General features: G+C 43.2%; 1 pseudogene; it reads left to right on the forward strand.

The window, feature by feature from the left end:
* The first annotated feature begins 401 nt into the window (after positions 1–401).
* LOC140995347 (uncharacterized) lies at positions 402–3849 on the forward strand (annotated as a pseudogene).
* The last annotated feature ends 9854 nt before the right edge of the window (positions 3850–13703 follow it).

Raw genomic sequence — 13703 nt, forward strand, 5'->3', positions numbered from 1 at the left:
TGGTTTCTGGCAGCATCTGGATTGCCCATCACAAAAGTAATTTGTCTCACAGCACCCTGAGGACGAAGAAGAGGTGACAGGTTATCCATAGATAAACCACAGGAAGCTATACCTTTAACTCCCCTCTCACTATATACCAACTCTGTCCACTTGACACTAATGATGAGGTCAAGATACATTTTGTCCAGCTGAATGAAACTGAACTGCTACTGGTGAGTAAAGAGAACTTGTAGACTCAGTGTTTAGGCATTCTGTGAAGAAAGTTAGTTGTAATATTTAATCTTGTGTAGATACTTTGTGTCAGTTGTTGTGAGACCATTGAAGCTAAGTAGCTATCAAGTGAGTTTCTGTCTAGCCAGGTGTGTTGAATAGCCTTGATTATTGGGCGGAGCTAAGTCCGCATGAGGTAAATCTAGCCCATAAAAGCTAGTCACTACAGCGTCAGGACAGTCGAACGAAGACTGTTGAACAAAGACTTAGGGAGTCTCTCTGCGGGAGTCTGTCGAGGAAGTCCAAGTAACCCACTTTCCACCACCATTCCGAGCCATGGGTCCCTGCCAATCCTAGTCAGGACATCTAACCGGAGAAGATTTCACCGGAGACCCTTTGCTCGAGGCCTTAATCCAGCCAATCTCCGCTACCTAACATTCTCCACCGGTACTGAACTTGAAGTACTAGGGGGGCTATGGAACTGCCAGTCTGCAGTCAAGAAGGCGGACACCATTTCAGCCTATGCCTCCCTGCAGACTCTCCACTTCCTGGCCCTCACGGAGACCTGGATCACCCCAGAAAACACTGCCACTCCAGCTGCCCTTTCAACTGCCTACTCATTCTCACACTCCCCGAGACAAACAGGTCGAGGAGGAGGAACTGGACTCCTCATCTCCCCCACGTGGACCTACCAGGTCCTTAGCCTTGACCACCTACCCAGATCTGCATTTGAATTCGACGCTGTCTCTGTCACCCTTCCTTTCAAGCTCAACATTGTGGTGATCTATCGCCCTCCCGGTCCTCTCTGCGACTTCTATGATGAGATGGACGCCCTCCTAAACTGCTCCCCAGATGATGGCACACTGCTCATCGTCCTTGGGGACTTCAACATCCCCCCTGAGAAGCTGCGCTCATCTGAATTTATCAGCTTCTTTTCCACATTTGACCTCACACTCTCCCCCTCTCCACCCACCCACCGGGCCGGGAACCAACTTGACCTTGTCTTCATACGGTCCTGTAGTACCTCGGCACTCTCTGTTACCCCGCTCACTGTGTCCGACCACCACTTTGTCGGTTTTTCTCTCCCCTTGAAGTCCACTGCTGTCCTCGCCCCTACACCTCGCATGGTCACCACCTGCCGCAACCTAAAATCCCTTTCTCCCTCCACTCTCTCCTCAACTGTTCTCTCCTCGCTACCATCCACAGAACAGTTCTCTCAGCTGTCCACCGAGGAAGCCTCCTCCGCTCTGTTGTCCTCCCTCTCCTCCTCTTTAAACACTCTCTGTCCCCTCACCTCCCGACCGGAACGATCATCTCCTCCCCCTCCCTGGCTGTCTGAACCACTACGAACCAACAGATCGGTGCTAAGAGCAGCAGAGAGAAAATGGAAAAAATCACATCATCCTGATGACCTCGCTCACTACCAACACCTCCTGTCTGACTTCTCGTCAATGGTTTCAGCAGCGAAATCCGCCTTCTACCTGTCACAGATCAACTCCTCTGCCTCCAACCCCAGGAAAGTATTCTCCATATTCTCTTCTCTCCTCACCCCTCCTACCACTCCCCCTCCATCCTCCCTCACTGCTGATGACTTTGCAACTTACTTTACGAAGAAAGTAAAAGACATCAGCTCCTCATTTACTCCGACGCCCTACCAGAAAGCACCTCCCCCAACCCTCACCTATGACAGCCTTACCTGCTTCAGCCCTCTCTCCTCTGAAGATGTTCACACGCTAGTGACGTCTAACCATGCCACTGCCTGTTCCCTCGACCCGATTCCCTCCTCTCTTCTCCAAAGCATCTCGCACAACATCTTGCCTTACCTCACCACCCTGATCAACTCCTCCCTCACTTCTGGCCGTATTCCAGCTCCTTTCAAGACAGCTACAGTAAAGCCACTCCTAAAGAAACCCACTCTAGACTCAGCTGATATTCAAAACTACAGACCTGTATCTCTTCTTTCGTTCCTCTCTAAAACCCTGGAACGTGCTGTCTTCAACCAACTGTCCTCCTACCTATTGCAGAACGATCTCCTTGACCCTAATCAGTCAGGCTTCAGGACTGCTCACTCCACTGAGACGGCCCTCCTCACAGTGACTGAGTCACTCCGGGCCGCCAGAGCCTCGTCCCACTCTTCAGTCCTCATCCTCCTCGACTTATCCTCTGCGTTTGACACAGTCAACCACCAAATCCTCCTCTCCACTCTGGCCAAACTTGGCATTACTGGCTCTGCTCTAACCTGGTTCACATCATTCCTGACAGAACGCACCTTTCGGGTCATGTGGAATGGCTCCTTGTCCAACCCTGCTCCCTGGAAACTGGTGTCCCTCAAGGCTCAGTACTCGGACCGCTTCTGTTCTCACTATACACTAGATCACTAGGCTCTGCAATCACATCACATGGATTCTCTTACCACTGTTATGCTGACGACACCCAGCTGTTTCTCTCCTTTCCCCCATCCTCCAACACCCTTGTTGCCAAGTGGAGATGTCTGGCAGACATCTCCACTTGGACAACTGCCCATCATCTCAAGCTCAACCTTAGTAAAACTGAACTCCTCTTCATCCCGGGGAAAGACTGCCCTCACATGGACCTGTCGGTCACTGTTGAAGACGTCACAGTATTGCCTTCATCTACTGCAAAGAATCTGGGTGTAATCCTCGACGACGGACTTTCCTGCACCCCCAACATCACTGCGGTGGCCCGATTCTGCAGATTTGCCCTCTACAACATCCGCATTATCCGGTCCTTCCTCACAAAGGAAGCAACGCAACTCCTGGTTCAATCGCTGGTCATCTCCCGCCTCGACTACTGCAACTCGCTATTGGCTGGACTCCCAGCCTCTGCAACTAAACCGTTGCAACGTATCCAGAACGCTGCAGCACGCCTCGTTTTCAATCTACCCAAATTCTCCCATGTGACCCCCCCTCCTCCGTGACCTCCACTGGCTTCCTGTTGCGGCCCGCATCAGATTCAAGACCATGGTGCCGGCCTTCAAGGCCGTCAACCGAACTGCACCCGTCTGAGCGCGAGCACTTCGCTCTACTACATCAGCCGGCCGGCTGGTACTGCCATCGCTAAGAGCAAACAAAGGCCGCACAGCGAAATCCCGACTCTTCTCTGTTCTGGCACCTCAGTGGTGGAACGAACTTCCGACCAGCGTCAGGACAGCAGAATCGCTCAACCATCTTTCGCAAAAGACTCAAGACTCACTTCGCGCCCCCCCCCCACCCCCCCCCCCCCCAAAAAAAAAAGTACTTAAATGCACTTGTATGTTCCTACCTTCAGCACTTACATCATAGCACTTATGAAAGGTATCCTTGTTAAATAGCAGCTACTTTGCTCTGATGAGGGCTTGAATATTGCTTCTATCTTTTCTACTTTATCAACGGTGATATGTGTTGGTTTCTTTCTTGTAACAAATGTACTTATTGTAAGTCGCTTTGGACAAAAACATCTGCTAAATGCCCTAAATGTAAATGTAAATGTCAAGAGGGCCAGGTAAGGACAATGATTAATGCCCATGCAGAATCACTGCTGCTTAAATCTTCCCAGTCTGGCAGATCCAAGTGTAAGGGTCGCAGGGACAAAACAAAAATTAAGCCAGAAATAAAGAGGATGCAGACTGTCGGCAAGTGACAACAGCACTCAGGTTGCTTGGTCTGGTCTTGACAAAGGTGTAAAGGGACACTCACTCAGGTCACATTTTGATGCAGACTCTTTCACTGCAACACTAAAAGAGCAGATCATGAAACACAACCAAGGATGAAATGTGGGTGGTAGCAGTGGCATTAAACTCTTGCACAGTGAAATGAAAGTTCAGATGAGATACTTTGAGAGGGCTTATCATGATATGCTGTAGTTCAGCCATGATGAGACATTTCATCAACAAAAACCAGCGGTGGAATGTAATAAAGTCCAAAGCTGATATTCTATTATACTCAAGTATTTCCATTTTATGCTACTTTGTCCTTCAACTCAACTACATTTTAAAAGGAAACTCCATTACATGCTTCAGTTACCAGCCAGGTCAAGGAGTTTATAAGATGTTTTTTAAGAAGTAAAGGATTAAACAACTTTAAGGGGTTCAAATGAGTTCAACCACAGCCAACTATGACATAAGATTGCTGTTAACATTCATTGATAATAACAATTAACTGATAACTTAACATAAAGAAAACACTGATGGGGACCATTGAGATCTTTTACTTTTTAAACTTTAGGTACAACGTTTCTAATACTTCTGTACTTTTACGTGATTAAATGTTGAATGCAAGACTTGAACTTTTTTCTTCTTTTTTAAATTGTTTTTTGGGCTTCATTTCACAGGACAGGGTATTACAGGAGGAGGTGGGGGGGGGGGGCATGCAGCCATGTGTCCACTCAAATGAGACTTTGATCTTTCCTGCATATGAATCAGTGACTGCCTCACACTTACAGAGACAATTAGAAATCAGAAAACAGAGTACAATCAAGCTTTTCTACTGCCACCAGGTGGCAAAAAAGGGTCTGAGGAATCCATTCAGCTATCTGTACAATCATCAATTAGTACCAAGCAAACACTAAAGCAGATATACATTTCCTTACATCAAAGGGTGTCTCGAAGCCCTCCAGGCTGCCTCCGATCATCAATAGGCCATCAGTGGAGATGCTCTGCCAAGGATAGGCCCAGTTCACCCTCTCCACCAGAGAACAGTCTACATAAACCTCCAGCCAGAGTGGGGAGACACCCAGTGATATCTGGTGCCACTGTCCATCACACAGAGAGCCCGCTGGGAACCTATATTTGAATGAGTGAGGATAGACAGCACAAGACTTTTACCCAGGAGAGTGGGGTTTGTGATCTTTGTGGAACTTAATATTGACTTATTTTTAACCTTAGTTGACTTATTTATTTATTTTTTATTTTTTTTATTCTGTTTTCTGTCGCAGTTCGGTTAGGTTTAGGCAACAAGTCATGTCATTATAAAATGTGTTTGGTCTGTTGCAATTATGGTCCTGGAGCAACTTTAATGATAATGTTCTAAGAACAACACATACACAGCAATATCAGATCATGCATCCCGACATACTCGTATTCTCTGTGTTGGGTGGAGATGAAGGTGAGAGAATGTGGGCCAAGACAAAGCTGCAGGTGGATGTGATGCTGGGCGTTTAACAGCGTGACCACACTGCTTTCCTCCTTCTGAGAGCTGCGCAACTCCATCAGCATGCTGAATTCATCAGAAAACCTGCAGGGCAGACACATACACACACTCAGAAAAACATGCACACTCACACATAGGAAGAAATGGTGACACACGGGCCTGTAAAAACTAAGAAAGAAATACACTGATCAGCCAAAACATTAAAACCACTGAGCATCCGAACACCACTGCATTACCTGATGGCAGAGGCCTCCTCGCAGGGCATTGCAACTCACCACGCCACAAAAACAGTGAAGATTTCAGAAATCTATAGTCTCTTTTTAAAAGATTGAAATGAATGGATACCATGGTTATGTCCAATATGTCTGTTAATATCTCCATGAATCTAAATGCATCTCATAAAGGAACAGTTCAACATTCTGAGAAATAATCCTTTTTTTTTTGTCTACACGTGAGATTATAAGATTGGAATCAGACTCTGTGTGTGAAGTACAGTACTGGAGTCAGAATGTGGTTAGCCTAACTTAGTATAAAGACTGTAAGCAGGGGGAATCAGCCTGGCTCTGTCTGAAGTTCAGAAAAACACCTACCAACACCTTTAGTGCTGCTCCAAACTATTATTTCAATTATCAATAAGCTGCCAATTAATTGATTGTTTGGACGTTCTGAATTTTTTATTTTTAAGTTTTTTGTCTGAGCAGTCTTAAGGTATTCAATCTACTATATGTCATTTGATAAAAACTTAAACTATGAGATTTTCTGGCATTTTTGGCTTGACAAATGATAGCAATTATTTAGTTTTCAAAACTAGAATGACACTCAGTAGATACGCCACCAAAGCTAGGGCCCTTTAATTTAATCAGCCTGATCTAATATCAAATAAAACATAACCCCAATCCACTACATCTGGATTTTTATTTGGGTCCACATCAAACTGTACTCACTTATAGATACCAGTCATCTAAATAGGCCAGTTTTTTTCCATCAAAATCCATGTTGAATAAGGCCCTATCTAGCAATGTTAAAGAAAGTGAGGAAAACATTCATGGATCCGTCCCTTTATCAGAACCAAAAGTGAATGGGGTCTATTCTGGGCCGAGACCCATCCTCCATCCAAGTTTATTGGAAATTGGCACTGTAGTTTTTGTGTCATCCTGCTGACAAACCAACCAACCAACCAACCAACCAACAAACAAACAAACAAACGGACAGCTTATTTCAGTTAATTTTCTTCCAGACAACAAATTTAGATTTCAGATATATTTATTTATGTTTTAAGCCTAAACAAAAAGACAGTTTGTTTGATGTGTACAAAAACAGAAATTCAAGGAAATGTTAAGCAGTAAGTTAACTAGTAATTGCTAGATTAGAGGTGTTGTATATTCTAACTGTGGACAAATCCAGGCCAGCTGTTTCCCCTTGCTTCCAGTCTTTATGCTAAGCTAGGCTAACTATGTCAAGTCCAGCTCTGAAAACAATGAAAGTGCTAGCAATCTTTTTATGTCCCTCCTACACAGAAAGTGACTAATCATATTTCCCAAAACACTGAACTAATTCTTTAAATTTTGGATTCTCATCATCATTGTCACACACAGACTTGTCAGCATTCATCTGTGGAAAAGCCTTAATCAAAGAAGACAAAGTGCAAAAAAACAGTACCTTTGTCCAAACGCCTGCTGTGTGGCCATCATGAGACTGCCGTAAAGGCTGATCCGGAGAGTTGGACAACTCTGACTGTCCATTGATAGGGACACATCGGTGGTATTGACTACCATCTGGGAGAAATGCTGCAACAAATCCACTTTCTCTGTTGAGACACCAAAACAACACAGTGAGTTGGTAACTGGTGAATTAATGCTGCGTGGAAAACTTCTGATCTCCTACTGAAAAAGTACAATGGAACACCACTCAAAGTCAGAATTCCTTCTTTCAAAACTCTGGGCACATCCGTTTACCCAGAAAAAGTGAGGGAACTCATCAAAAATCCACGGTGCCTGGAAAACCCTGGACATCGGCTGGAGGCGAGCAGTTAACAAAATTACAACTGTCGATACAAACTGAGCATTATTTATTGACATTTATTAATCAGATCATTCAAGATAATCACTCAAAATCAGCAGGGAGAGGTGCGAAGTAACAGCTGATTAATGTTACTGTTTGCACACTCTCTCTCCTTGACTGTCCCTTCACCCCCGTCGACTCATTTCCTCTCTGTTTGTTGATGGCTATAATAGGCAAAATGGAATTAGGGCTGAAAGATCTACTAACAACTACAAAAAGCCAAGAAACCAAACTAACATGTTCTGTTTGTCTGTCCGTCTGATCGATCACCTCCGATCCATTTCAGTACTGTGGACAGCATCACACACATCTTAAATTAACCTTAACCATTTCGCAGCACAAACACTCTATTACTTGAGAGGTTTACAGTGATCATATGCCAAAATATTCAGACACTAAAAAGCATTAAAACACATGCCAGCATGGCTTGCATTATGTGCACAAAACTCATAGCTTTGATTACCCTTTAGGTTGTCACTGCGTGACATGACTGCTCCCTCTATCTCTTTTTTAAATCAGATTTAAAATGCCTCCAAAATCAAGCAGTTTTTGAGAAACTTCAGTAGGAAATAAAAGAAGGACAGGACAGATAACATTAAATTGTACACAGATTTTGATAGTGACAAAGGAGGTGCCAGATCCTATCAAATATGGTAGGTGCCGGTCCCAATTTCGGAGGTTCAATTAAGCAAATTAAATGAATTAAGCACATTTACGCGACTTCATGAGGGAGCATCAGTCTGACATCACACAACAATGGCAGCATCCATGGGAAGGGCTGGGATTTATTAGAATACATAAAAGCCAAAATTAATATTGTCGAGACTCCACATTTGTAGATCCACACAATCTTTGTGTGTGTTGTTGCAGTATGAGGATAAAAAAAAAGACAAAAAACAAATACATTACAAATACAGACTCATGCAGAGCTCATGCTGTCATTTATTATGGTATGGCAGTGAAATCCCATACCCCCAATAGGGGTTAATGAAGTGTTTATGGCCTCCATTCATTTCTCTCTGAATGAGCTGGAACTCAACAGTACTATAACAGCCATGGAGAAAGGAAACAGTTGCACGGCCACTGCTGAGTAACTCCATAGTTTAACAGTAAACAAGTCTGCAGGCCTAACAGCATGTAGCTGCATCCACAACACATCTCAGTGATTGCAGTGAAGATATGGAGACAATATGTCCATCAGTCACATTGCAGTCTCTGTATGTTGGCATGACTGTTCTGCTTCAAAGCCAATTGTAATTCCCACTTGTTCCTAGCAACATAGAACACAAAGCAGACCGTGGGAAATTCCTACAGTAGCCAGCAGAGAGGGTTCCCAGAAATCATCACCATTCAGTCCACTGAGTGGGTAAACAGAAAAAAACTGATGTCTACATCTGTGTTCAATTGAAAGAAAATCTATAGAACTTGCTCTATTAACGAACAAGCAAGGTGAGTTCACTACAATAACCTAGTTGTCACAGTTCTCCTGTGGCAGTCAGGATTTTTGTAGTTTCGTGTTTTTCCCGTCTGTCTTCCCCCCTCCCTTCTCCCTCACCTGCTACTTTCCTTGTGTGTGTGTGTGTGGGCGTGGCAGCGGTGTCTGCAGCAGCGTAGAGGCACACCTGCAGATCATCACCTGCAGATCATCAAACTCTGCTATTTAACCCTGGTCTCCACTCTGTCTCGTTCCGTCCCGTATGGTGATTATATCAGTGCTGCTCGCTATTGTGTTTAGCTCGTCATAAGTATTTTCTAATATTGAGATTTCTCTTGTGTTTATGCTCAGTGTTTTTTCCCTGTCTGGGCTATGTCTCATGGTTGTGTTTTGTTTGCCTCGTGTGCAGAACCTCCAGCGCCTCTCCCTTCTGCTTCCTGCTCCACTGGCTCACCTGAATTCCCTCCACGCTGTCACCAGACAACCCTGCCTACCTGCCGGCCAGCCCTCCTCATCCACTATTTCCCTCAAGAACTCTGACCTGACATAAATTCCTTTCAACCTGATTTCCAGCCTCCGATCTCTGCATTTGGGTCTAGAGAAAAACCCCACCATAACACTAGTAAACTCAACAAAAATAAAATGGCTGTAATGTAAATATATGTATATAGTTTGGGGTCACCCAAAAATGTTTGTGTCCATGAAAACTCACACTTTAATTAATCATATGAGTTGCACAATGAATTGGAAATATTGTCAATACATTGACAAGGTTAGAAATGTTAATTTTTATTGAAATAATTTTGTCTTTCAAACTTTGCTTTTGTTAAAGAATCCTCCATTTGCAGCCACTTTGGCATATTAACTGTCAGTTTGTTGAGGCCATCTTAAGTAATGTCACTCCATACTTCCTGAAGCACCTCCCGCAGGTTGGATTAGCTCGAAGGGCACTTCTGACATACTATACGGTTGAGCAGTTCCCACAGCAATGAGTTCCAGCATAGTTTGGAACTGTGCTTAGGGTCATTATCCTGTTGTAAGATGAACACCTCAAACTTAGATTCTTCTGTCCATAACACTCTCCTCTAGTTTTCCTCTGTCCAGTGTCTGTGTTCTTTTGCCTGTCTTAATCTTTCCTCCCAGAAAGATTTGGCATTTTCATTGCTACTCTGCATAGAAGGCCAGCATCCTGGCCACGATTGACCTTCGGACTGGTGTGTCGCGGGTACTACTTAATGAAGCTGCCAGATCAGGACCTGTGAGGCGTCTGTTTTCTCAGACCAGAGACTCTGATGTACTTGTCCTCTTGCTCCGTTGTGCACCAGGGCCCACTTCTTTTTCTATTCTGGTTAGAGCCACTTTGTGCTAACAAACATATACACTCACAAGCCCCATCATTGTGTGCACTTGTACAAACCAAAAACTGGTGTTTATAAAATAAAAAGCCTCGTAAGAGTGAAAATCATGGCCAGCTTTTTGAATGTGCCACATTGTACAGGTGAACCTAGTGAAGTGGCCGGTTAGTGTATACACACACGCATGCGCGCATGCACGCACGCACACACACACACACACACATTCAGGAAACTGCAAACACATTAACACATTTTTTTTTTCTTGCAATGTTATGACTATGTTAGTCAGAGTATGTCTGGCACCTGTCGGCCTGTACACCAAGTTCATCACTCAGTGCATTTGTTCTTCTCATCCCTCCTCCACCACTGTGACTCCAGCCCAGTCACACATGACTGGGCTCTGATAATGCGATGAAAGGTCTGCTGTGAACCATGAACAGCATTCCTAAGCCATACAAATATTTGAGTTCATTACTGTACAGTGTGAGAGAGAAGGGTGCAGAAACACAGATGGAAAGGTGTTATTTTTCAAAGCAGACAGACTTGATGTGTGCAGGTGGAATCAGAGAAACTGGCATCTTGACTCCATGTGTTGAGAGAAGATGAGAGGTAAATTTGGACTTAACTCTGTCCCAGGAGCCCAGCCAATAACTGACAGTTTCATGGCTACAGCGTGTCTGGAGCTGCCAGAGAACAACACTGCAGTTCACTTGAAAACAAAACTCCTATGTTGGTAGATGTTCAGACTGAACACATGCAGGTTTACCTTCCTGTCCTTAGTCTTTCTGTTTTGTTTAACTTTGCCTCAACTAGGGCAGCTTGGTGAGGATTCCAGCAAAGACTCATGGCTCATAAATAGCCTATCATATCGCTTTTAAATGGAGCGTGCAACGAGTGACACGCAGACAGCATTTAACAGGTGTGTTGGTGTGTTGTTCGGCTGCACCATCAACATGTGACACAAGACAACAGTAGGAGGAAACTAATAATGAATGAAAGGTGAGCACAGAGAAAGAGAAAGTGTGAAGACATCTGGCTTTGTGAAACCAGCCTACCAGTACAGTTGTTTGGTTCAGTGCAAATGTAGTGAAAGCCATTTATGAAGTGGACTCTGCAGCCATGTTTTGCATTCAGCTATTGGAGTAACAGCAGTAACAGTAGTGTCGGAATTTAGTAGTTTCATTGTCATTCTCAGACAGGTCCTTGAGTTGTTTTAGTAGCAATCATTACATGAATAAGTCAATTATAAAAGCACAATGAAGACAAACAGACACACTGTTTTAAAATGATCAATAATTATCAGTATTGACTGAAATTAAATTACTGTGAAACATTTTCAGCTGTATTGCATAGCCCCAATGGACATACATTAAATACCAAAAGATTATATTAATGAGAGCTTTTCCCCAAATACACACCACAGAGGTAATGTGAGCAACACTGGGCTATCAGACTGTATTCACAATCTCACCATCAGCTTTGTATTCCCTCACATTAATGACCTCTAACCTAATGGCCCAGAGAAAATGTATGAGAGCTTTCACTTCCAAATTCTCCACATTCTCTGCCCTCAGTGAGATTGACCCTAAAATATTTCCCCATTTCCCCTGCCAGAAGAATAATATTGAGAACTGAAGATGTGACCCCATGTTAAAGAAACCCAACACCCCTACAGTATTAGCCTGAAATATCACAGACTATGCAACACTGCAGTTACAAACAAGTACATTTATTTCTATAGCAGACGTCACAAAGTGCTTTGCAATAAAAAAGACCAAAAAAGCAAACAGATTACAGAGAGACAGAGACATAGAGATATCGACCTATGTTACATAACGCAGTAACACAAGAATATTTAAAAAGGATCTGTTAAACATTCTAAATCAGCTTGTTTCAGGTGTTTCACTTGCCACTTGATTCATTTCAAACTCTTTAGATGTCAAACGTGTCACAAAATCAATCTAATATCAAATCAACAACAACTAAACAGACACAAACAAGAGACCATCTTGCAATGGGATCACACCATCTGACCCATGACTATGTAATAGTGATTACTGCACTATTCCAAGAGTACTTGGGACTCATGGGTCAGACCACACCCATCTTCAAACTTGTCCAATGACCCCTTTCCTACGTGCTAGTTCTGGCACTCTTGCTCAGACTACACGTATCTTAGTACTCAGTACTGAGTATTGATGGGTCGGACCACACCCATTTTCGAACTCAACGCAAGAACAAGTAACTTTTACTGTATTACCATTTGAAAGAATCTACAGTTTGTTTGAAAGGTTGGAAATGATTGACAGGACAAAACTGCTGCATCAAACAGTTAATAATTGTCATGGCTTCAAATTAGGGCTGATTGCCTTGAGGCTTCTTTTAACCCAGGTTAATTATACTTTCGCACAGATTATTATTTCTGTTGCACAATGTGATGCAGTATTGAACAGACACAGAGGGCTAAATTATGAAATACTGTAGTATGCTCCTTGATGCTTCTTTTATTAGTACTTTTTAATGTTTTAGTGTAATTGATGATCACATTGTTGTTGCCTCTCCTCTGCTGAGCTACCCCACAAACATATACTCATACATAGAGCGAGTTGGTAAACAGCAGAGCAGAGAGGCGGTGGCAATGTTGCCAGATTGTACAATAATCATTGTATTTGTAAGATCATTTTGCCTTCTGCCCAATCAAAAATTCCAAAAAACCATGATGTATGATAATTTGAGCATTTTGTGAGGCTTATATTAGTAATTGGTTTGAGTCTATGCTGTCCTTTTTTAATTTATTGCCTGACATGATCAGGAGAGCAATTATGGACCCTGCATTTACATTACCTCTTTCCAGCCAATCATGCTTGCTTTTGGCTCTGATGATGAACGTGATTGGCGAGCACAGCTGCCATTCTTTCTCTGCTGCTTCACTTGGAGGTGGAGTTGAACATTCGCAGTAAGGTCTGCTCTGTTCAGGTTGAGTTGTTTAAAATGCTCAAGTAAACCCAGCTATCTATTTAATCAGCTTACTTTATGGTCTTAACTCTTTCAATGTAGAATATTACCAGGCTTCCAGTCAAGCTGTCATGTAATACAATTTCAGGCTGTTGTTAGACTGATGGAGTTATGGACACCCCATGCATCATCAGCTTCATCAGCTTGCTTTAAACAAAAACCCTGATGTAGCTGAATTTGTAGGCATGTCAAAAAATAGTTTAAACAGGTATTTTGTAATATTACATATCAATGCCTATTTATTCTTGTGGTTATTAATCACGTATGATAATGTTCTCCAAAATTTGATAATTTTAAGCCTCTGGTACAAGTTTCACATTTCCCTTTCTGGCAGCACTGGGCGGCAGTGGACACAATGAAGTGAACCAGGTGATGAAGTTTGTACTGATTGCTTAAACCCTCATGAGTAAAATGCCAATTCTTCATCAATACATCTGTTAAACATGGGGAAATGTCTCTCATCCACTTCCCCTGTTTTAT

This window comes from Pagrus major, chromosome 5 (genome assembly GCF_040436345.1).
Source record: "Pagrus major chromosome 5, Pma_NU_1.0".
Classification (NCBI taxonomy): Eukaryota; Metazoa; Chordata; class Actinopteri; order Spariformes; family Sparidae; genus Pagrus; species Pagrus major.